General features: G+C 40.6%; 1 long non-coding RNA gene across 1 annotated transcript; it reads left to right on the plus strand.

Annotated features, from left to right (window-relative positions):
• Positions 1-3,726: 3,726 nt before the first annotated feature.
• LOC141617185 (uncharacterized) lies at positions 3,727-6,582 on the plus strand. Its single transcript, XR_012531096.1, has 3 exons — positions 3,727-3,878; positions 3,967-3,998; positions 6,499-6,582. It is a non-coding gene; the product is annotated as an uncharacterized LOC141617185 (long non-coding RNA).
• The last annotated feature ends 461 nt before the right edge of the window (positions 6,583-7,043 follow it).

Below are 7,043 nucleotides of genomic sequence, written 5' to 3' on the forward strand. Positions count from 1 at the left end.
AGGCCGATTCCTAGTCCATTTCCTCAAGTAGTGAAGGCCCTTGATACAAACAAGAGTAAGCATCATGGTATGGATGACGTCAATCGCTATCCATCCTTAGGCCCAAATAAGAATTAGGACCGTTTAGACGGGACGATTGGTCGAATGGGTTGGGTTGGGCCTAGGAAGGCCGAATAAACGGTCTAGGAAGACCGAGTTATGAGAACCGACAATTGTCTTGTACAAACTTATTCCCTAACCTTGTTCAAGTTTCACCCTTGCTACACGTAAGTGTAATATCCCCATGAGTCGCCAAACCGTGGACACGGGCCGCCCACGGGGGCGCTTGGTGAGAAACGGGAACAAGCGTTTGCATTTTGTATGGAGTCGCCACCAATTTTTATGGGAAATTGGAACCGTTCGAATACCTCGTGTCATGTCAAGACACAAAGTAGTGACATGAACACTAAGCAATCGTTACCCTTAGCATTCTATGTCTAGAATGACTCTCGTGGATGCCAATGAACACGGGTGCTCACGGAGATCTGGAGTAAGGGGTGAGGGTACGTATTAGGAAGCTCTTTTGATCGAACACCTAATCCTGCCCGCCTCGATAGCGGCCTCTACTAATGATTAGGGAAGTTATTCGTACTTGATATATCGTCGGCTATATGCATGCAATGCAACATCCAAGTTTTAATCCTAGCATGTGAGAATTAGACTAAGTCGGTTGACACGTAATTAGCATACAATTGGGTCGAAGTAGGATTTAAGGTTGATTTACATGTGAAACATACAAACAACAAAAGAAATGCAATAATTATAAATTACAATAATTACATTGGATAGGCGATTTATGTCGAAAATACCTTTAAAACGGATAATTTGGAAAAAAAGAATAAAAGAATAAAATAACGAACAGAACAGAAGGCGACAATACGGATAATGGTTAATTAATACGTAGCCTAATTAATTACGTCAAGGCAGAAAAGGAGTTCAGAGGCAGAACTCATCCTGGAACAGGCGCAGCAGGGACTGCGCCCTCTGGAAGAGGCGCAGCAGTTGCTGCGTCTGTTCCAAGGGTGAGTTCTGGCTGTGAAGCCGAAACTGCAAACCGTTAATGTTAATTGGTGATTTAATGATCAATTAAATTATTTAATCGGATGAAAGTGATTAATAGGTTAATTAGCATATGAATTAGTCATAAAAACAGTAAACATGAATGAGGCGGATGCAAACGAATTAATACATGATGGAACGATGTTAAGGAATGAGTCCTCTATTGAAATCAATTAACTAGTCTAAACATGATGAATATACAACGAATATACGACAAACATGTGAATAAGCAAACGAAAACTATATCAATGACGAATCCCAGAAACTCAATATGAACAAATTGATTCTCTAAAATCCGGGTTTGAATTTAATGACGAAAACCCGTAAATATGGATTATTTAGGATTTAAGTCGGACTTATGATGATTAAAACAAGTTAATGATGATGATTAATATGATACAATATACATGTGAATTATCAGTGACGATTATATCAAAGAATTAATGGACAAACAAATAACAAAGCGAATTGCAGAGGACGAGGAAGAAGAAAAGAAGCAGGAACTGCGGCAGCCTCACGAAGAGGCGCAGCAGGAACTGCGCTCCTTCGAATAGGCGCAGCAGTTGCTGCGTCTTTTCTCGACGTCTGTCTACTGGAAATCCGCAAAAACAGGTTTTAACAAAGGGTTTTAGAAATCGATTTTAACGGTGCTTTCGACATAAATCTTACATGAGTGATACGATAATTAAAAGTACAAAAATACAATAAATAAAAGAGGATTATACACCCTCAGACTTACATGTTGACGGAACGAGATGAACTAAGATATCGACTAGTGAATGCTCGACGCGAATGCAAAGAGAGAGTGCCCTCGTAAGAGGAAAACGATTGATTAATTATGTTGATTAAGTGTAGTTGGTCAAATTGGTCGGTCATGCAACGGAGAGGCTGGTACCCGGAAAGATCCGAGCTTACGTGGTCGGAAGTCCAAGCACGTAGGCGCCAATTAGTAAGAACGAAGTCTAGAATGCAAAGGGAGAAGAGAAGGGCGGACACTCGCGTGAGAAATATGAGGAACGAAAGCTCCTATTTATACTAATCACGTGAAGGAATAGGGTTTCGGAGACTCTTTGGAAGTGAATCTCGGAAAGATATGAAAAAGATACGTAAATCATGCAAAGAAGGGCCTGGGAAGAGGCGCAGCAGCCACTGCGTCCCTTGGAAGAGGCGCAGCGCCTGCTGCGTCTATTCCCAGGAGGTTTCCTCCTGCTGAAGAAAGATTTCCGCGTTTGAGTTATGGTAGGACGGAAATAATTCGATTATCTTGTAAATATTACGGGATATTATTTGCCAAAAGATAAAGTTTGTAGAATATGGAATAGAAATATCCGGAACATTCCAGAACATTCCGACTCGGGATTTAACAGCTATCAGAAAATGGAGACGGTTTTTGACCCGGACTCCGAATATACTCTAATTACTGCCAAAACGACCGTATCAGGACGTAGATGACAACTAAGAGGTCGACATTAATATTTGAGCAAACACTTGACGATAATCTTACGAACTGTCACAAATCGTTCCGCGAATCAAACATGCGGCCCAATCATCACCGGGTGGTTTGCGGGAGGTGCAGAAACGAGGTGTCTACATTATGGCTTTTCCAAGAGAGCAACACTGGGTTTCAGCAGTTCATGTTCTAAAGTACATTGCAGGAGACATTTCAAAGGGTATTTTTCTTAATGGTTCACAAGATTATTCTCTCCAAGGTTACTGTGATGCAGATTGGGCATCTTGTCCTGATACACGAAGATCTGTCAGCGGTTTTCTGGTATTTCTGGGAGGATCTTTAATTTCATGGAAATCTAAAAAGCAACAGACTGTCTCACTTTCTTCTGCAGAAGCGGAGTACAGATCCTTGCGCAGAATCACAGCTGAACTTGCTTGGTTAAGTCGTCTACTCACTGAGTTGTCTGTCCCTAACATTACAGCTATTCCTATAAAATGTGATAGTCAGTCAGCCATTCATATTGCCAGAAACCCCGTCTTTCATGAGAGGACCAAGCACATAGACTTGGACTGTCACTTCATCAGGGAGAAATTTCAGCAAGGATTGATCACTTTAACATATCTTCCTACACACCAGCAGCCAGCAGACCTTTTTACTAAGGCCTTACCTGGTCCTAAGCATCAGTTTTTACAAGCCAAGTTGGGGCTGTTTACCACACCCTCCAACTTGAGGGGGAGTGTTGGAGATTAAGGAATAAATCTGTTATAAGAAGTTTGTTATAAGCTGTTAGTTACACAACTAACTTTAGTTAGTTGTAGAAACTCTAGTTAGTTAGAACTAACCACCTCCTTGGTTAGTTATAGGTCGGTTTATGTTTGTTATATAAGCAAGATCAAATGTACAAGTTATACACACAATTATCATTCAATACAATCATTAATTCATCTCTCAAACTTTCTCTCTTCTGTTCTCTCTCTCTTCGTTATACACTCTCTCAATTCGTTCTACTGTTCATCATTATCATAATCAATTTCTGTTACCAACAATTATCGAACTCTCTATCATGGTACGGTTCTTCCTTAGTAAAAATTTGCCAATTAGCTAAAAAAAAGAATTCCCGGTGGTTTATTGCATTTTCTTGTGACTCCCTGCTTTTGTTTATTGGCAATGTTCTTGCCTTTCTAACAAATGCTCGGAAAATAGCCAATCTTAAATCGATTGGTGCTTTTCATAATGTATGTTGTTAATCTGCTGTTATGAATGTGAAGGTTCATTGACGTTGACCTCGACACATCTATGCAACGAGTATTGAAGAGACATATGTCAAAATGTATGTTTTCCATTGTGTAAATTTTGAAGGACTAATTATACAATCAGTCATCTATACTGATTTCATTCTGTTGCTTTGCATTCCACAGCCAATAGGTCTCCAGAAGAAGCAAAATGGCGGGTAAGTCCGCATTCCGTAATGCCATGTTAAGCAAAACTCTTTTGTTTTGCCGATCTTCTTTTTGACTTTACACTGGTTTGATAACTTTGATTATATAACTTGCATTTATATATACTTCTCGGTAATTGAGTATGATGGAAGAGAGATGGCTCGCTAAACTTGCAACAAATTACCGTGAAAGTGATTCGAACGTCTACTATAACCTTCATTTTGGTCATTTTTGGGATCACCTTGGTTGAGTGTGTCGAAATGAGTTGAGTTTGTCATAGAAACCTTGTGACTATTTCTGTGTCACATGAGTACTCAAGTGAAATGCGCAATGGTTATTTCTATTCGCGATACCCATGTCGTGAGGAATGTCTAAGATGGCGTGATGTGCCATTTTATTGTGTGAAATTGGATCAGTTGTTATCTCCATCACGTATGTGTAGCTTTGGGGCGCTTCTTGACGATCTATAATTGATTCTAATTATCTGCCACATGAAGCTTTCTTTGGAATTTATTATACGAGTAACCTTTATAATGGACTTTTAGGAACACTCCCGGTGATGGTGTGATAATGATCAAATTTGGTAAACCAAGAACGCATGAAAACATAGAGAAGTTTTGATAAAGGCAGTTGCCCAATCAATCTCTACCTACGCAATGAGTGTCTTCAAACTCCCGAGTGCTTTTTGTGAGGAATTGCGATCGTTGGTCTCAAGGTTTTGGTGGGGCTCGGAGAATGGGAAGCGCAAGATTCCATGGATTGCTTGGCAAAAGCTCTGTAGGTCGAAACACCTTGGTGGTTTGGGATTTAGAGACTTTTATAAATTTAACATGGCAATGCTCGGAAAACAAGCATGGAGACTTTTAACGGAAACTGGCTCACTTCTTGCTCATCTGCTAAGGGCGAAATACTATCGAGGAAAGTCATTCATGAAGGCGGGATTAGGACATAATCCGAGCTACACTTGGAAAGGGATATGGGAAGCCAAGGAGGTGTTGAAGAAGGGGGCCTTGCGACGGATAGGAAATGGGATGGGTACTAAAATATGGGGTGATCCTTGGATCCGAAGCTCAAACTCGGGATATGTGCTATCGCCTAGAGTGAATGGGGAAGAGGATTTGATGGTCTCTGATCTTATTGCAGCTGATGGGAAGTCGTGGAATATGCATAAGGTACGCTCACTTTTATTGCCCTTTGAACAAGATGAGATCCTTAATATGAAATTATGCGGAGGAAACATGGAGGATATTTGGTGTTGGAGACTGGAAAAGGACGGTATCTATACCGTTAGGTCCGCATATCGAGCTCTTATGAATGATGGGAGTGCTGACCAAGGGCCGTCTGACTATGCTCGGAGTAAATTGTTATGGAAAGGGATTTGGAGTGCGAATGTGCTTCCTCGAGTTAAAATTTTCTTTTGGCAACTATGCAATGAAGCAATTCCTACAAATGAAAATGTCGCAAAACGAATCCAAGGCTTTAACGCTATTTGTCCGGTCTGTTTGGCTGAGGTGGAGACTTGTCTCCATCTCGTTAAGGGTTGTGGTTGGGTGGGAGGGATATGGGATAGGCTGGGTTTGGAGCCAAAGAAGGAAGTTGGGCATGAGAGGGTGAGGGAGTGGGTGGAGGATTTGTGGAGGGAGATGGGGGCAGAGGAGCGAGGGAAGTTAATGACGGGATGTTGGGCGATATGGGAAGCTAGGAATAACTGGGTGTTTAAGCAAATGGCGTTGAATTTGGGTAATACGAGGAAAAGGGTGGAGGAGCTGTTAATGGAGTTAGAGATAGGGATGTCGAGGAGAAGTAATGGGACTGTGTGGAATGGCAGGAAAGGGTGCAACAAGGAGAGTGTGGAGGGTAATATAATAGGAAGGGAGCTGAGTGACGGCAGATTGGAGGAAGGAGGGGTACGCATTATGTGTGATGCAGGGGTAAAGGAGGGATGGGGTGTGGGTTTGGGCGTGGTGTGCTAGAACCATGAGGACGCAGTACAGTGGGCAGTGATGGTACGGAGACGAGGCATGGCGGAGGCAGACGAGGTAGAAGCAGAAGCAATCCTTGAAGGCGTAAAGGAAGCAGCTAGGCGAGGAGTAAGACGAGTTGTTGTGGAAAGTGACGGCAAATCCGTCATTGATATCTTGAAGGATGGAACGAAGGGACAGAGCTTTCTATTTTTACTTGTTGATGAGATACGACAAATTTGTGGCAACTTTGATTTTATTGTTTGGCGTTATGTAAACCGTAAGGACACTAGAGTAGCTCATGATTTAGCTCATTTGTCGAATTCTGTAATCGGTAGGAAAGTGTGGGAAGGTCGACTTCCGTGTAGGTCTGAGTTTTCATATATGCAAATTTAATCCCTCTTTGGAGTTTTCAAAAAAAAAAAAAGAACGCATGAAAACATTAGGCAACAATTCAACAATTTGGTGCATTACTATTTGTTTTTTGATGTTAACAGTATTAGCATATAAATAGAGATTTGTAACATACTAATCTGAATGCAAACTGCAGATAGATTACAATGACCGCCCCAACGCAGAGTTTATCATGAAATCAAAGAAAAATGCAGACTTGATTGTCAAATCAATCGACCTTTCAAAATCGATGCAAAATGAGTATATATCTTCTAAATCCGATAAGAATAAGTTTATTAGGGATAGTTTATGAGTCATTCGACAATAAACTCCAGGCACACTATTGTTTGACATATACTGCCTACGTGTATTAAATAGAAACCCTTTTGTGTTTCTATATATGTGTATAGCTTATACATCGAATACTTATTACAAACGACCTGCACATAATGGGTATATCTATAATTTTATTTTTTAATTTTTTTTCATATGTATCTGTTTTTTAACATATAACATTAACTAACGACTAAATTGCTTTGTTTTTTGTTTCTAGAATCGATGATACATCTCGAGTTTGTGTTGAAGTTAATCTTAAAACCGTATTGAATGCTATTTTGAATCAGATCAAATTAGCATCTGCAGAATATGGAATACACGCTGTCACACATGACGAGATAAGAGTTTATGTCCAGATACATGGAA

The sequence above is a fragment of the Silene latifolia genome, chromosome 1, assembly GCF_048544455.1.
Source record: "Silene latifolia isolate original U9 population chromosome 1, ASM4854445v1, whole genome shotgun sequence".
Taxonomy (NCBI): domain Eukaryota; kingdom Viridiplantae; phylum Streptophyta; class Magnoliopsida; order Caryophyllales; family Caryophyllaceae; genus Silene; species Silene latifolia.